We start from the raw sequence: 16,319 nt of genomic DNA, 5'->3' as shown, positions 1-16,319 counted from the left end.
AGGGTCGAAAGGGAGGGAGCTAGAGCATTCTGGAGGAAGGGAGGCAGGAAGGAAGCTAGGTAGGGAGCTGTTTGTATGCGTTTCAGCTAAGTGTTCCTGTCTCTGCATGGATGTACCTTTGGGCCCTATGATCCTGGATGTATTGCTGCAGGTATTTCTTGTAGCATCATTCGATGCATGAGCGTGTGGCACACACGTCCCCCATTGCATCTAGCATGGAGTTGGAGTTCTCACAGCTGTCCTTCTCACCTCTTGGCAGACATCGTCCCCAGAGAAATGAAGATCTGTGTTTAGCCTATGTTCCCTAGGGCAATCACCATGAGCCTTGGTCCAGCACGTGGATTCGACAGAATGGCACATCCCTTCAGGCATCCTTCTTTGCAGGAAACATCTGAGGTAAGCCTTCACATGTGGCAGGGCGCAGGTGAGTGAGGAGGGCCTCAGTTGGGTCGATGATGAGAACTCATATGGTCCTGAAGAGAGCTGATGACCAAAAAATCATGCTCAATAGGATTACGCTGAGGCCTAACGGAGGGATGCAGAGGCAGGATGGCCTGGATATTTGGTCCATTGCAGAGCCCTAGGTGTGTGTGTGGGTGTGGGTGTGGGTGTGGGTGTGGTTGTGGGTGTGGGTGTTGGAGCAGCCTCTCCCTCGAGGAAATCCCTTGTGACTCCTGCGAGTGTAGGAGGCTTCCACGTATCCAAGACATGTTGCCGCCTTTGGTTTTCTATGCTGCTCCCTAGTGCCAGGGCCCACATGTTCTGAGGCCATGGGTGGAGTCTTTCCTTAAGCTTTTCTTCTTTGAATTTTGTGTTTCAGGCCAAGCCTTGGAATGGACTCACCACAGCCAGAATGTTTTGCAGTGAGTGGCTCTTTTGGTTGCTACCGATAGGCCCCAGAGAATGTTGAACTATGGGCTGGCCGCCCTCGCAGCAGCCAGTACAGGGTAGTCTTTTGGCAACCTCCTGCCTACCAAGGAGGAATGTCTGCTGCTGCCCCAAATTTATGAGCTCACATCTGGTGCACTCACATGCCTTCATTAGAGCTGTATTCTAGTCAGAGAGCACGTAGAGGCAGTGTTTTCTTCCTTGGCCCCAGGCGGAACATCCCTAGAGACCTCTGTGCACCTAGAGGCAGAGTATGATCACCAACTGAGAGAATGGTCCCTTGTGGTGTGTGCTTTATGGCTTCCCAAAACCTGTCAGTAGGGAAGGCTCATGCCCCCTGCCTAGAGATGGTGAGAGGCAGGCAGGAGCCCATCCTCAGGTGCTTGGAGGCAGGATGCTGCTGGTTATTTCAAGGGCTGGAAGACATGCCCTGGTCTTCAATGGGGTTGTGCCAGGACTCTGTGAGGGAACGTGGTGCTTTGTTGGAGCCACATGTTCCGAATGGGGCCTCTGATGCAGTCTGCATGCACACACGGGACCATAGCTTCTCCTGGGTTGGTTGTCCTCTGCGGAAGCCACTGCTTTGTCAGAGAGCCCCCTCCAGAGGAAAAAAGGCTTCTGGGTGTCCATTCCCCCATGAAGGCTTTGCAGAGCCCTTAGGCATCCCATTATCATGTCCATCGTGAGGCCCTGTTGACCTGAAGGGGAGGGGTGGTCCCGGGATGGGGGCTGAGGAGGGTGTAGCTGCATGGCTGTTGTTTGGTGGCCTTGCACGGGCCACAGTAGGGAATGCTGCCACAGAAGAAATTGGCCCTGTTTGGGAATCTCTGTGCTCCCCAAGGAGGAATGCTTGACGTGGCTCCCCATCCACCGGGTCTGATGGCAGGTCTTGAAATTCAACTCGATTGACCTGATGTGTAGTAAGACTGACCATGGAGGCACCATTTCATTATGTGGTGCCCTGGGGAGCCACCACGCAGATCTCTGTGCATGTCGAGGCAGAGAACGAGGATGTACTGAGCATATGGTCAGTTGTGGGGTGTGCTTGAGTGACTTCCAAGAAGCGTTGGTTGGAGGGTGTGGGGCCAGGCCTGGAGGTGGTGAGAGGCAACAAGGACCCTTCATCAGGGACTTGGCAGCTAGATGCTCTTGGCTCTTGTGAGAGCTGAAGGGCAGGTCCCTTGCTGGAATGGGGTTTGCCAGGTCTCTGTGAGGGATCATGGGCCCTCAGATAGGCCAGTTGTGTCGGACAGGCCCTTTCATGGGTTCTGCATACAGATACAGGCCTGTGGCATCTCTTGGGGTGGCCTTCCTCTACGGGAGCCACTGCCTACCAAGAGAGCTCCCTACAGCTCCTGTGAATGTCCACTGTGTGGGACATAAAGGCCTTATTGTCTGGGTGTTGTGCACATGGACAAGCCGAGTGTCACATCGGCCAGCACACGCTTGCCCAGACCAGGGTGGGGCCCAGAGGAATGTCTCCATTCCCCCAGACACATCCCCAGTGTTGTCCCCGCCAAGCAGACCTGGTGCCAGGCCTTGTGCTGCCTGGAGGATCCATGAGGCTAGTCCTTCCCTGGGGAGACATATAGGTACTGGTTCTTTCATCTGCCCCTGACACAGTATTAAGGTACATAAGATGGCATTGATCCACCTGTGCACTCATGCCTTCATCTTTGTAAATATGGATGGATGGAGGGAGTGAGCCAAGGACGAGGGTCAAAAGGGAGGGAGCTAGAGCATTCTGGAGGAAGGGAGGCAGGAAGGAAGCTATGTAGGGAGCTGTTTGTATGCGTTTCAGCTAAGTGTTCCTGTCTCTGTGTGGAGGTACCTTTGGGCCCTATGTTCCTGGATGTATTGCTGCAGGTATTTCTTGTAGCATCATTCGATGCATGAGCGTGTGGCACACACGTCCCCCAATGCATCTAGCATGGAGTTGGAATTTTCACAGCTGTCCTCACCTCTTGGCAGACTTCGTCCCCAGAGAAATGAAGATCTGTGTTTAGCCTATGTTCCCTAGGGCAATCACCATGAGCCTTGGCCCAGCACGTGGATTCGACAGAATGGCACATCCCTTCAGGCATCCTTCTTTGCAGGAAGCATCTGAGGTAAGCCTTCACATGTGGCAGGGCGCAGGTGAGTGAGGAGGGCCTCAGTTGGGTCGATGATGAGAACTCATATGGTCCTGAAGAGAGCTGATGACCAAAAAATCATGCTCAATAGGATTACGCTGAGGCCTAACAGAGGGATGCAGAGGCAGGATGGCCTGGATTTTTGGTGCATTGCAGAGCCCTAGGTGTGGGTGTGGGTGTGGTTGTGGGTGTGGGTGTTGGAGCAGCCTCTCCCTCGAGGAAATCCCTTGTGACTCCTGCGAGTGTAGGAGGCTTCCACGTATCCAAGACATGTTGCCGCCTTTGGTTTTCTATCCTGCTCCCTAGTGCCAGGGCCCACATGTTCTGAGGCCATGGGTGGAGTCTTTCCTTAAGCTTTTCTTCTTTGAATTTTGTGTTTCAGGCCAAGCCTTGGAATGGACTCACCACAGCCAGAATGTTTTGCAGTGAGTGGCTCTTTTGGTTGCTACCGATAGGCCCCAGAGAATGTTGAACTATGGGCTGGCCGCCCTCGCAGCAGCCAGTACAGGGTAGTCTTTTGGCAACCTCCTGCCTACCAAGGAGGAATGTCTGCTGCTGCCCCAAATTTATGAGCTCACATCTGGTGCACTCACATGCCTTCATTAGAGCTGTATTCTATTCAGAGAGCACGTAGAGGCAGTGTTTTCTTCCTTGGCCCCAGGCGGAACATCTCTAGAGACCTCTGTGCACCTAGAGGCAGAGTATGATCACCAACTGAGGGAATGGTCCCTTGTGGTGTGTGCTTTATGGCTTCCCAAAACCTGTCAGTAGGGAAGGCTCATGCCCCCTGCCTAGAGATGGTGAGAGGCAGGCAGGAGCCCATCCTCAGGTGCTTGGAGGCAGGATGCTGCTGGTTATTTCAAGGGCTGGAAGACATGCCCTGGTCTTCAATGGGGTTGTGCCAGGACTCTGTGAGGGAACGTGGTGCTTTGTTGGAGCCACATGTTCCCAATGGGGCCTCTGATGCAGTCTGCATGCACACGCGGGACCTTAGCATCTCCTGGGTTGGTTGTCCTCTGCGGAAGCCACTGCTTTGTCAGAGAGCCCCCTCCAGAGGAAAAAAGGCTTCTGGGTGTCCATTCCTCCATGAAGGCTTTGCAGAGCCCTTAGGCATCCCATTATCATGTCCATCGTGAGGCCCTGTTGACCTGAAGGGGAGGGGTGGTCCCGGGATGGGGGCTGAGGAGGGTGTAGCTGCATGGCTGTTGTTTGGTGGCCTTGCACGGGCCACAGTAGGGAATGCTGCCACAGAAGAAATTGGCCCTGTTTGGGAATCTCTGTGCTCCCCAAGGAGGAATGCTTGACGTGGCTCCCCATCCACCGGGTCTGATGGCGGGTCTTGAAATTCAACTCGATTGACCTGATGTGTAGTAAGACTAACCATGGAGGCACCATTTCATTACGTGGTGCCCTGGGGAGCCACCACGCAGATCTCTGTGCATGTCGAGGCAGAGCACGAGGATGTACTGAGCATATGGTCAGTTGTGGGGTGTGCTTGAGTGACTTCCAAGAAGCGTTGGTTGGAGGGTGTGGGGCCAGGCCTGGAGGTGGTGAGAGGCAACAAGGACCCTTCATCAGGGACTTGACAGCTAGATGCTCTTGGCTCTTGTGAGAGCTGAAGGGCAGGTCCCTTGCTGGAATGGGGTTTGCCAGGTCTCTGTGAGGGATCATGGGCCCTCAGATAGGCCAGTTGTGTCGGACAGGCCCTTTCATGGGTTCTGCATACAGATACAGGCCTGTGGCATCTCTTGGGGTGGCCTTCCTCTACGGGAGCCACTGCCTACCAAGAGAGCTCCCTACAGCTCCTGTGAATGTCCACTGTGTGGGACATAAAGGCCTCATTGTCTGGGTGTTGTGCACATGGACAAGCCGAGTGTCACATCGGCCAGCACACGCTTGCCCAGACCAGGGTGGGGCCCAGAGGAATGTCTCCATTCCCCCAGACACATCCCCAGTGTTGTCCCCGCCAAGCAGACCTGGTGCCAGGCCTTGTGCTGCCTGGAGGATCCATGAGGCTAGTCCTTCCCTGGGGAGACATATAGGTACTGGTTCTTTCATCTGCCCCTGACACAGTATTAAGGTACATAAGATGGCATTGATCCACCTGTCCACTCATGCCTTCATCTTTGTAAATATGGATGGATGGAGGGAGTGAGCCAAGGACGAGGGTCAAAAGGGAGGGAGCTAGAGCATTCTGGAGGAAGGGAGGCAGGAAGGAAGCTATGTAGGGAGCTGTTTGTATGCGTTTCAGCTATGTGTTCCTGTCTCTGCGTGGAGGTACTTTTGGGCCCTATGTTCCTGGATGTATTGCTGCAGGTATTTCTTGTAGCATCATTCGATGCATGAGCATGTGGCACACACGTCCCCCAATGCATATAGCATGGAGTTGGAGTTCTCACAGCTGTCCTTCTCACCTCTTGGCAGACATCGTCCCCAGAGAAATGAAGATCTGTGTTTAGCCTATGTTCCCTAGGGCAATCACCATGAGCCTTGGCCCAGCACGTGGATTCGACAGAATGGCACATCCCTTCAGGCATCCTTCTTTGCAGGAAGCATCTGAGGTAAGCCTTCACATGTGGCAGGGCGCAGGTGAGTGAGGAGGGCCTCAGTTGGGTCGATGATGAGAACTCATATGGTCCTGAAGAGAGCTGATGACCAAAAAATCATGCTCAATGGGATTACGCTGAGGCCTAACGGAGGGATGCAGAGGCAGGATGGCCTTTATTTTTGGTCCATTGCAGAGCCCTGGGTGTGGGTGTGGGTGTGGGTGTGGGTGTGGTTGTGGGTGTGGGTGTTGGAGCAGCCTCTCCCTCGAGGAAATCCCTTGTGACTCCTGCGAGTGTAGGAGGCTTCCACGTATCCAAGACATGTTGCCGCCTTTGGTTTTCTATGCTGCTCCCTAGTGCCAGGGCCCACATGTTCTGAGGCCATGGGTGGAGTCTTTCCTTAAGCTTTTCTTCTTTGAATTTTGTGTTTCAGGCCAAGCCTTGGAATGGACTCACCACAGCCAGAATGTTTTGCAGTGAGTGGCTCTTTTGGTTGCTACCGATAGGCCCCAGAGAATGTTGAACTATGGGCTGGCCGCCCTCGCAGCAGCCAGTACAGGGTAGTCTTTTGGCAACCTCCTGCCTACCAAGGAGGAATGTCTGCTGCTGCCCCAAATTTATGAGCTCACATCTGGTGCACTCACATGCCTTCATTAGAGCTGTATTCTACTCGGAGAGCACGTAGAGGCAGTGTTTTCTTCCTTGGCCCCAGGCGGAACATCCCTAGAGACCTCTGTGCACCTAGAGGCAGAGTATGATCACCAACTGAGGGAATGGTCCCTTGTGGTGTGTGCTTTATGGCTTCCCAAAACCTGTCAGTAGGGAAGGCTCATGCCCCCTGCCTAGAGATGGTGAGAGGCAGGCAGGAGCCCATCCTCAGGTGCTTGGAGGCAGGATGCTGCTGGTTATTTCAAGGGCTGGAAGACATGCCCTGGTCTTCAATGGGGTTGTGCCAGGACTCTGTGAGGGAACGTGGTGCTTTGTTGGAGCCACATGTTCCCAATGGGGCCTCTGATGCAGTCTGCATGCACACGCGGGACCTTAGCATCTCCTGGGTTGGTTGTCCTCTGCGGAAGCCACTGCTTTGTCAGAGAGCCCCCTCCAGAGGAAAAAAGGCTTCTGGGTGTCCATTCCTCCATGAAGGCTTTGCAGAGCCCTTAGGCATCCCATTATCATGTCCATCGTGAGGCCCTGTTGACCTGAAGGGGAGGGGTGGTCCCGGGATGGGGGCTGAGGAGGGTGTAGCTGCATGGCTGTTGTTTGGTGGCCTTGCACGGGCCACAGTAGGGAATGCTGCCACAGAAGAAATTGGCCCTGTTTGGGAATCTCTGTGCTCCCCAAGGAGGAATGCTTGACGTGGCTCCCCATCCACCGGGTCTGATGGCGGGTCTTGAAATTCAACTCGATTGACCTGATGTGTAGTAAGACTGACCATGGAGGCACCATTTCATTACGTGGTGCCCTGGGGAGCCACCACGCAGATCTCTGTGCATGTCGAGGCAGAGAACGAGGATGTACTGAGCATATGGTCAGTTGTGGGGTGTGCTTGAGTGACTTCCAAGAAGCGTTGGTTGGAGGGTGTGGGGCCAGGCCTGGAGGTGGTGAGAGGCAACAAGGACCCTTCATCAGGGACTTGGCAGCTAGATGCTCTTGGCTCTTGTGAGAGCTGAAGGGCAGGTCCCTTGCTGGAATGGGGTTTGCCAGGTCTCTGTGAGGGATCATGGGCCCTCAGATAGGCCAGTTGTGTCGGACAGGCCCTTTCATGGGTTCTGCATACAGATACAGGCCTGTGGCATCTCTTGGGGTGGCCTTCCTCTACGGGAGCCACTGCCTACCAAGAGAGCTCCCTACAGCTCCTGTGAATGTCCACTGTGTGGGACATAAAGGCCTCATTGTCTGGGTGTTGTGCACATGGACAAGCCGAGTGTCACATCGGCCAGCACACGCTTGCCCAGACCAGGGTGGGGCCCAGAGGAATGTCTCCATTCCCCCAGACACATCCCCAGTGTGGTCCCCGCCAAGCAGACCTGGTGCCAGGCCTTGTGCTGCCTGGAGGATCCATGAGGCTAGTCCTTCCCTGGGGAGACATATAGGTACTGGTTCTTTCATCTGCCCCTGACACAGTATTAAGGTACATAAGATGGCATTGATCCACCTGTGCACTCATGCCTTCATCTTTGTAAATATGGATGGATGGAGGGAGTGAGCCAAGGACGAGGGTCGAAAGGGAGGGAGCTAGAGCATTCTGGAGGAAGGGAGGCAGGAAGGAAGCTAGGTAGGGAGCTGTTTGTATGCGTTTCAGCTAAGTGTTCCTGTCTCTGCATGGATGTACCTTTGGGCCCTATGATCCTGGATGTATTGCTGCAGGTATTTCTTGTAGCATCATTCGATGCATGAGCGTGTGGCACACACGTCCCCCATTGCATCTAGCATGGAGTTGGAGTTCTCACAGCTGTCCTTCTCACCTCTTGGCAGACATCGTCCCCAGAGAAATGAAGATCTGTGTTTAGCCTATGTTCCCTAGGGCAATCACCATGAGCCTTGGTCCAGCACGTGGATTCGACAGAATGGCACATCCCTTCAGGCATCCTTCTTTGCAGGAAACATCTGAGGTAAGCCTTCACATGTGGCAGGGCGCAGGTGAGTGAGGAGGGCCTCAGTTGGGTCGATGATGAGAACTCATATGGTCCTGAAGAGAGCTGATGACCAAAAAATCATGCTCAATAGGATTACGCTGAGGCCTAACGGAGGGATGCAGAGGCAGGATGGCCTGGATTTTTGGTCCATTGCCGAGCGTTAAGTGTGAGTGTGTGTGTGGGTGTGGGTGTGGGTGTGGGTGTGGTTGTGGGTGTGGGTGTTGGAGCAGCCTCTCCCTCGAGGAAATCCCTTGTGACTCCTGCGAGTGTAGGAGGCTTCCACGTATCCAAGACATGTTGCCGCCTTTGGTTTTCTATCCTGCTCCCTAGTGCCAGGGCCCACATGTTCTGAGGCCATGGGTGGAGTCTTTCCTTAAGCTTTTCTTCTTTGAATTTTGTGTTTCAGGCCAAGCCTTGGAATGGACTCACCACAGCCAGAATGTTTTGCAGTGAGTGGCTCTTTTGGTTGCTACCGATAGGCCCCAGAGAATGTTGAACTATGGGCTGGCCGCCCTCGCAGCAGCCAGTACAGGGTAGTCTTTTGGCAACCTCCTGCCTACCAAGGAGGAATGTCTGCTGCTGCCCCAAATTTATGAGCTCACATCTGGTGCACTCACATGCCTTCATTAGAGCTGTATTCTAGTCAGAGAGCACGTAGAGGCAGTGTTTTCTTCCTTGGCCCCAGGCGGAACATCCCTAGAGACCTCTGTGCACCTAGAGGCAGAGTATGATCACCAACTGAGAGAATGGTCCCTTGTGGTGTGTGCTTTATGGCTTCCCAAAACCTGTCAGTAGGGAAGGCTCATGCCCCCTGCCTAGAGATGGTGAGAGGCAGGCAGGAGCCCATCCTCAGGTGCTTGGAGGCAGGATGCTGCTGGTTATTTCAAGGGCTGGAAGACATGCCCTGGTCTTCAATGGGGTTGTGCCAGGACTCTGTGAGGGAACGTGGTGCTTTGTTGGAGCCACATGTTCCGAATGGGGCCTCTGATGCAGTCTGCATGCACACACGGGACCATAGCTTCTCCTGGGTTGGTTGTCCTCTGCGGAAGCCACTGCTTTGTCAGAGAGCCCCCTCCAGAGGAAAAAAGGCTTCTGGGTGTCCATTCCCCCATGAAGGCTTTGCAGAGCCCTTAGGCATCCCATTATCATGTCCATCGTGAGGCCCTGTTGACCTGAAGGGGAGGGGTGGTCCCGGGATGGGGGCTGAGGAGGGTGTAGCTGCATGGCTGTTGTTTGGTGGCCTTGCACGGGCCACAGTAGGGAATGCTGCCACAGAAGAAATTGGCCCTGTTTGGGAATCTCTGTGCTCCCCAAGGAGGAATGCTTGACGTGGCTCCCCATCCACCGGGTCTGATGGCAGGTCTTGAAATTCAACTCGATTGACCTGATGTGTAGTAAGACTGACCATGGAGGCACCATTTCATTATGTGGTGCCCTGGGGAGCCACCACGCAGATCTCTGTGCATGTCGAGGCAGAGAACGAGGATGTACTGAGCATATGGTCAGTTGTGGGGTGTGCTTGAGTGACTTCCAAGAAGCGTTGGTTGGAGGGTGTGGGGCCAGGCCTGGAGGTGGTGAGAGGCAACAAGGACCCTTCATCAGGGACTTGGCAGCTAGATGCTCTTGGCTCTTGTGAGAGCTGAAGGGCAGGTCCCTTGCTGGAATGGGGTTTGCCAGGTCTCTGTGAGGGATCATGGGCCCTCAGATAGGCCAGTTGTGTCGGACAGGCCCTTTCATGGGTTCTGCATACAGATACAGGCCTGTGGCATCTCTTGGGGTGGCCTTCCTCTACGGGAGCCACTGCCTACCAAGAGAGCTCCCTACAGCTCCTGTGAATGTCCACTGTGTGGGACATAAAGGCCTTATTGTCTGGGTGTTGTGCACATGGACAAGCCGAGTGTCACATCGGCCAGCACACGCTTGCCCAGACCAGGGTGGGGCCCAGAGGAATGTCTCCATTCCCCCAGACACATCCCCAGTGTTGTCCCCGCCAAGCAGACCTGGTGCCAGGCCTTGTGCTGCCTGGAGGATCCATGAGGCTAGTCCTTCCCTGGGGAGACATATAGGTACTGGTTCTTTCATCTGCCCCTGACACAGTATTAAGGTACATAAGATGGCATTGATCCACCTGTGCACTCATGCCTTCATCTTTGTAAATATGGATGGATGGAGGGAGTGAGCCAAGGACGAGGGTCAAAAGGGAGGGAGCTAGAGCATTCTGGAGGAAGGGAGGCAGGAAGGAAGCTATGTAGGGAGCTGTTTGTATGCGTTTCAGCTAAGTGTTCCTGTCTCTGTGTGGAGGTACCTTTGGGCCCTATGTTCCTGGATGTATTGCTGCAGGTATTTCTTGTAGCATCATTCGATGCATGAGCGTGTGGCACACACGTCCCCCAATGCATCTAGCATGGAGTTGGAATTTTCACAGCTGTCCTCACCTCTTGGCAGACTTCGTCCCCAGAGAAATGAAGATCTGTGTTTAGCCTATGTTCCCTAGGGCAATCACCATGAGCCTTGGCCCAGCACGTGGATTCGACAGAATGGCACATCCCTTCAGGCATCCTTCTTTGCAGGAAGCATCTGAGGTAAGCCTTCACATGTGGCAGGGCGCAGGTGAGTGAGGAGGGCCTCAGTTGGGTCGATGATGAGAACTCATATGGTCCTGAAGAGAGCTGATGACCAAAAAATCATGCTCAATAGGATTACGCTGAGGCCTAACAGAGGGATGCAGAGGCAGGATGGCCTGGATTTTTGGTGCATTGCAGAGCCCTAGGTGTGGGTGTGGGTGTGGTTGTGGGTGTGGGTGTTGGAGCAGCCTCTCCCTCGAGGAAATCCCTTGTGACTCCTGCGAGTGTAGGAGGCTTCCACGTATCCAAGACATGTTGCCGCCTTTGGTTTTCTATCCTGCTCCCTAGTGCCAGGGCCCACATGTTCTGAGGCCATGGGTGGAGTCTTTCCTTAAGCTTTTCTTCTTTGAATTTTGTGTTTCAGGCCAAGCCTTGGAATGGACTCACCACAGCCAGAATGTTTTGCAGTGAGTGGCTCTTTTGGTTGCTACCGATAGGCCCCAGAGAATGTTGAACTATGGGCTGGCCGCCCTCGCAGCAGCCAGTACAGGGTAGTCTTTTGGCAACCTCCTGCCTACCAAGGAGGAATGTCTGCTGCTGCCCCAAATTTATGAGCTCACATCTGGTGCACTCACATGCCTTCATTAGAGCTGTATTCTATTCAGAGAGCACGTAGAGGCAGTGTTTTCTTCCTTGGCCCCAGGCGGAACATCTCTAGAGACCTCTGTGCACCTAGAGGCAGAGTATGATCACCAACTGAGGGAATGGTCCCTTGTGGTGTGTGCTTTATGGCTTCCCAAAACCTGTCAGTAGGGAAGGCTCATGCCCCCTGCCTAGAGATGGTGAGAGGCAGGCAGGAGCCCATCCTCAGGTGCTTGGAGGCAGGATGCTGCTGGTTATTTCAAGGGCTGGAAGACATGCCCTGGTCTTCAATGGGGTTGTGCCAGGACTCTGTGAGGGAACGTGGTGCTTTGTTGGAGCCACATGTTCCCAATGGGGCCTCTGATGCAGTCTGCATGCACACGCGGGACCTTAGCATCTCCTGGGTTGGTTGTCCTCTGCGGAAGCCACTGCTTTGTCAGAGAGCCCCCTCCAGAGGAAAAAAGGCTTCTGGGTGTCCATTCCTCCATGAAGGCTTTGCAGAGCCCTTAGGCATCCCATTATCATGTCCATCGTGAGGCCCTGTTGACCTGAAGGGGAGGGGTGGTCCCGGGATGGGGGCTGAGGAGGGTGTAGCTGCATGGCTGTTGTTTGGTGGCCTTGCACGGGCCACAGTAGGGAATGCTGCCACAGAAGAAATTGGCCCTGTTTGGGAATCTCTGTGCTCCCCAAGGAGGAATGCTTGACGTGGCTCCCCATCCACCGGGTCTGATGGCGGGTCTTGAAATTCAACTCGATTGACCTGATGTGTAGTAAGACTAACCATGGAGGCACCATTTCATTACGTGGTGCCCTGGGGAGCCACCACGCAGATCTCTGTGCATGTCGAGGCAGAGCACGAGGATGTACTGAGCATATGGTCAGTTGTGGGGTGTGCTTGAGTGACTTCCAAGAAGCGTTGGTTGGAGGGTGTGGGGCCAGGCCTGGAGGTGGTGAGAGGCAACAAGGACCCTTCATCAGGGACTTGACAGCTAGATGCTCTTGGCTCTTGTGAGAGCTGAAGGGCAGGTCCCTTGCTGGAATGGGGTTTGCCAGGTCTCTGTGAGGGATCATGGGCCCTCAGATAGGCCAGTTGTGTCGGACAGGCCCTTTCATGGGTTCTGCATACAGATACAGGCCTGTGGCATCTCTTGGGGTGGCCTTCCTCTACGGGAGCCACTGCCTACCAAGAGAGCTCCCTACAGCTCCTGTGAATGTCCACTGTGTGGGACATAAAGGCCTCATTGTCTGGGTGTTGTGCACATGGACAAGCCGAGTGTCACATCGGCCAGCACACGCTTGCCCAGACCAGGGTGGGGCCCAGAGGAATGTCTCCATTCCCCCAGACACATCCCCAGTGTTGTCCCCGCCAAGCAGACCTGGTGCCAGGCCTTGTGCTGCCTGGAGGATCCATGAGGCTAGTCCTTCCCTGGGGAGACATATAGGTACTGGTTCTTTCATCTGCCCCTGACACAGTATTAAGGTACATAAGATGGCATTGATCCACCTGTCCACTCATGCCTTCATCTTTGTAAATATGGATGGATGGAGGGAGTGAGCCAAGGACGAGGGTCAAAAGGGAGGGAGCTAGAGCATTCTGGAGGAAGGGAGGCAGGAAGGAAGCTATGTAGGGAGCTGTTTGTATGCGTTTCAGCTATGTGTTCCTGTCTCTGCGTGGAGGTACTTTTGGGCCCTATGTTCCTGGATGTATTGCTGCAGGTATTTCTTGTAGCATCATTCGATGCATGAGCATGTGGCACACACGTCCCCCAATGCATCTAGCATGGAGTTGGAGTTCTCACAGCTGTCCTTCTCACCTCTTGGCAGACATCGTCCCCAGAGAAATGAAGATCTGTGTTTAGCCTATGTTCCCTAGGGCAATCACCATGAGCCTTGGCCCAGCACGTGGATTCGACAGAATGGCACATCCCTTCAGGCATCCTTCTTTGCAGGAAGCATCTGAGGTAAGCCTTCACATGTGGCAGGGCGCAGGTGAGTGAGGAGGGCCTCAGTTGGGTCGATGATGAGAACTCATATGGTCCTGAAGAGAGCTGATGACCAAAAAATCATGCTCAATGGGATTACGCTGAGGCCTAACGGAGGGATGCAGAGGCAGGATGGCCTTTATTTTTGGTCCATTGCAGAGCCCTGGGTGTGGGTGTGGGTGTGGGTGTGGGTGTGGTTGTGGGTGTGGGTGTTGGAGCAGCCTCTCCCTCGAGGAAATCCCTTGTGACTCCTGCGAGTGTAGGAGGCTTCCACGTATCCAAGACATGTTGCCGCCTTTGGTTTTCTATGCTGCTCCCTAGTGCCAGGGCCCACATGTTCTGAGGCCATGGGTGGAGTCTTTCCTTAAGCTTTTCTTCTTTGAATTTTGTGTTTCAGGCCAAGCCTTGGAATGGACTCACCACAGCCAGAATGTTTTGCAGTGAGTGGCTCTTTTGGTTGCTACCGATAGGCCCCAGAGAATGTTGAACTATGGGCTGGCCGCCCTCGCAGCAGCCAGTACAGGGTAGTCTTTTGGCAACCTCCTGCCTACCAAGGAGGAATGTCTGCTGCTGCCCCAAATTTATGAGCTCACATCTGGTGCACTCACATGCCTTCATTAGAGCTGTATTCTACTCGGAGAGCACGTAGAGGCAGTGTTTTCTTCCTTGGCCCCAGGCGGAACATCCCTAGAGACCTCTGTGCACCTAGAGGCAGAGTATGATCACCAACTGAGGGAATGGTCCCTTGTGGTGTGTGCTTTATGGCTTCCCAAAACCTGTCAGTAGGGAAGGCTCATGCCCCCTGCCTAGAGATGGTGAGAGGCAGGCAGGAGCCCATCCTCAGGTGCTTGGAGGCAGGATGCTGCTGGTTATTTCAAGGGCTGGAAGACATGCCCTGGTCTTCAATGGGGTTGTGCCAGGACTCTGTGAGGGAACGTGGTGCTTTGTTGGAGCCACATGTTCCCAATGGGGCCTCTGATGCAGTCTGCATGCACACGCGGGACCTTAGCATCTCCTGGGTTGGTTGTCCTCTGCGGAAGCCACTGCTTTGTCAGAGAGCCCCCTCCAGAGGAAAAAAGGCTTCTGGGTGTCCATTCCTCCATGAAGGCTTTGCAGAGCCCTTAGGCATCCCATTATCATGTCCATCGTGAGGCCCTGTTGACCTGAAGGGGAGGGGTGGTCCCGGGATGGGGGCTGAGGAGGGTGTAGCTGCATGGCTGTTGTTTGGTGGCCTTGCACGGGCCACAGTAGGGAATGCTGCCACAGAAGAAATTGGCCCTGTTTGGGAATCTCTGTGCTCCCCAAGGAGGAATGCTTGACGTGGCTCCCCATCCACCGGGTCTGATGGCAGGTCTTGAAATTCAACTCGATTGACCTGATGTGTAGTAAGACTGACCATGGAGGCACCATTTCATTATGTGGTGCCCTGGGGAGCCACCACGCAGATCTCTGTGCATGTCGAGGCAGAGAACGAGGATGTACTGAGCATATGGTCAGTTGTGGGGTGTGCTTGAGTGACTTCCAAGAAGCGTTGGTTGGAGGGTGTGGGGCCAGGCCTGGAGGTGGTGAGAGGCAACAAGGACCCTTCATCAGGGACTTGGCAGCTAGATGCTCTTGGCTCTTGTGAGAGCTGAAGGGCAGGTCCCTTGCTGGAATGGGGTTTGCCAGGTCTCTGTGAGGGATCATGGGCCCTCAGATAGGCCAGTTGTGTCGGACAGGCCCTTTCATGGGTTCTGCATACAGATACAGGCCTGTGGCATCTCTTGGGGTGGCCTTCCTCTACGGGAGCCACTGCCTACCAAGAGAGCTCCCTACAGCTCCTGTGAATGTCCACTGTGTGGGACATAAAGGCCTTATTGTCTGGGTGTTGTGCACATGGACAAGCCGAGTGTCACATCGGCCAGCACACGCTTGCCCAGACCAGGGTGGGGCCCAGAGGAATGTCTCCATTCCCCCAGACACATCCCCAGTGTTGTCCCCGCCAAGCAGACCTGGTGCCAGGCCTTGTGCTGCCTGGAGGATCCATGAGGCTAGTCCTTCCCTGGGGAGACATATAGGTACTGGTTCTTTCATCTGCCCCTGACACAGTATTAAGGTACATAAGATGGCATTGATCCACCTGTGCACTCATGCCTTCATCTTTGTAAATATGGATGGATGGAGGGAGTGAGCCAAGGACGAGGGTCAAAAGGGAGGGAGCTAGAGCATTCTGGAGGAAGGGAGGCAGGAAGGAAGCTATGTAGGGAGCTGTTTGTATGCGTTTCAGCTAAGTGTTCCTGTCTCTGTGTGGAGGTACCTTTGGGCCCTATGTTCCTGGATGTATTGCTGCAGGTATTTCTTGTAGCATCATTCGATGCATGAGCGTGTGGCACACACGTCCCCCAATGCATCTAGCATGGAGTTGGAATTTTCACAGCTGTCCTCACCTCTTGGCAGACTTCGTCCCCAGAGAAATGAAGATCTGTGTTTAGCCTATGTTCCCTAGGGCAATCACCATGAGCCTTGGTCCAGCACGTGGATTCGACAGAATGGCACATCCCTTCAGGCATCCTTCTTTGCAGGAAGCATCTGAGGTAAGCCTTCACATGTGACAGGGCGCAGGTGAGTGAGGAGGGCCTCAGTTGGGTCGATGATGAGAACTCATATGGTCCTGAAGAGAGCTGATGACCAAAAAATCATGCTCAATAGGATTACGCTGAGGCCTAACAGAGGGATGCAGAGGCAGGATGGCCTTTATTTTTGGTCCATTGCAGAGCCCTAGGTGTGGGTGTGGGTGTGGGTGTGGGTGTGGTTGTGGGTGTGGGTGTTGGAGCAGCCTCTCCCTCGAGGAAATCCCTTGTGACTCCTGCGAGTGTAGGAGGCTTCCACGTATCCAAGACATGTTGCCGCCTTTGGTTTTCTATCCTGCTTCCTAGTGCCAGGGCCCACA

General features: G+C 54.2%; 7 non-coding genes across 7 annotated transcripts; all 7 read left to right on the top strand.

Moving 5' to 3' along the window:
- Window positions 1–446: 446 nt before the first annotated feature.
- On the top strand, window positions 447–527 carry LOC130847599 (small nucleolar RNA SNORD115). Its single transcript, XR_009052348.1, has one exon. It is a non-coding gene; the product is annotated as a small nucleolar RNA SNORD115 (small nucleolar RNA).
- Window positions 528–3,046: 2,519 nt separating this feature from the next.
- On the top strand, window positions 3,047–3,127 carry LOC130847598 (small nucleolar RNA SNORD115). Its single transcript, XR_009052347.1, has one exon. It is a non-coding gene; the product is annotated as a small nucleolar RNA SNORD115 (small nucleolar RNA).
- Window positions 3,128–5,631: 2,504 nt separating this feature from the next.
- Window positions 5,632–5,712, top strand: LOC130846898 (small nucleolar RNA SNORD115). Its single transcript, XR_009051693.1, has one exon. It is a non-coding gene; the product is annotated as a small nucleolar RNA SNORD115 (small nucleolar RNA).
- Window positions 5,713–8,228: 2,516 nt separating this feature from the next.
- On the top strand, window positions 8,229–8,309 carry LOC130847597 (small nucleolar RNA SNORD115). Its single transcript, XR_009052346.1, has one exon. It is a non-coding gene; the product is annotated as a small nucleolar RNA SNORD115 (small nucleolar RNA).
- Window positions 8,310–10,834: 2,525 nt separating this feature from the next.
- Window positions 10,835–10,915, top strand: LOC130847596 (small nucleolar RNA SNORD115). The gene has a single exon (XR_009052345.1). It is a non-coding gene; the product is annotated as a small nucleolar RNA SNORD115 (small nucleolar RNA).
- A 2,504-nt stretch (window positions 10,916–13,419) lies between these two features.
- Window positions 13,420–13,500, top strand: LOC130846897 (small nucleolar RNA SNORD115). Its single transcript, XR_009051692.1, has one exon. It is a non-coding gene; the product is annotated as a small nucleolar RNA SNORD115 (small nucleolar RNA).
- A 2,513-nt stretch (window positions 13,501–16,013) lies between these two features.
- Window positions 16,014–16,094, top strand: LOC130847594 (small nucleolar RNA SNORD115). The gene has a single exon (XR_009052344.1). It is a non-coding gene; the product is annotated as a small nucleolar RNA SNORD115 (small nucleolar RNA).
- Window positions 16,095–16,319: the final 225 nt, after the last annotated feature.

The sequence above is a fragment of the Hippopotamus amphibius genome, chromosome 2, assembly GCF_030028045.1.
Source record: "Hippopotamus amphibius kiboko isolate mHipAmp2 chromosome 2, mHipAmp2.hap2, whole genome shotgun sequence".
Taxonomy (NCBI): Eukaryota; Metazoa; Chordata; class Mammalia; order Artiodactyla; family Hippopotamidae; genus Hippopotamus; species Hippopotamus amphibius.
Note: the sequence above shows the minus strand (reverse complement) of the source record. Positions and strands in the feature narration are given on the sequence as shown.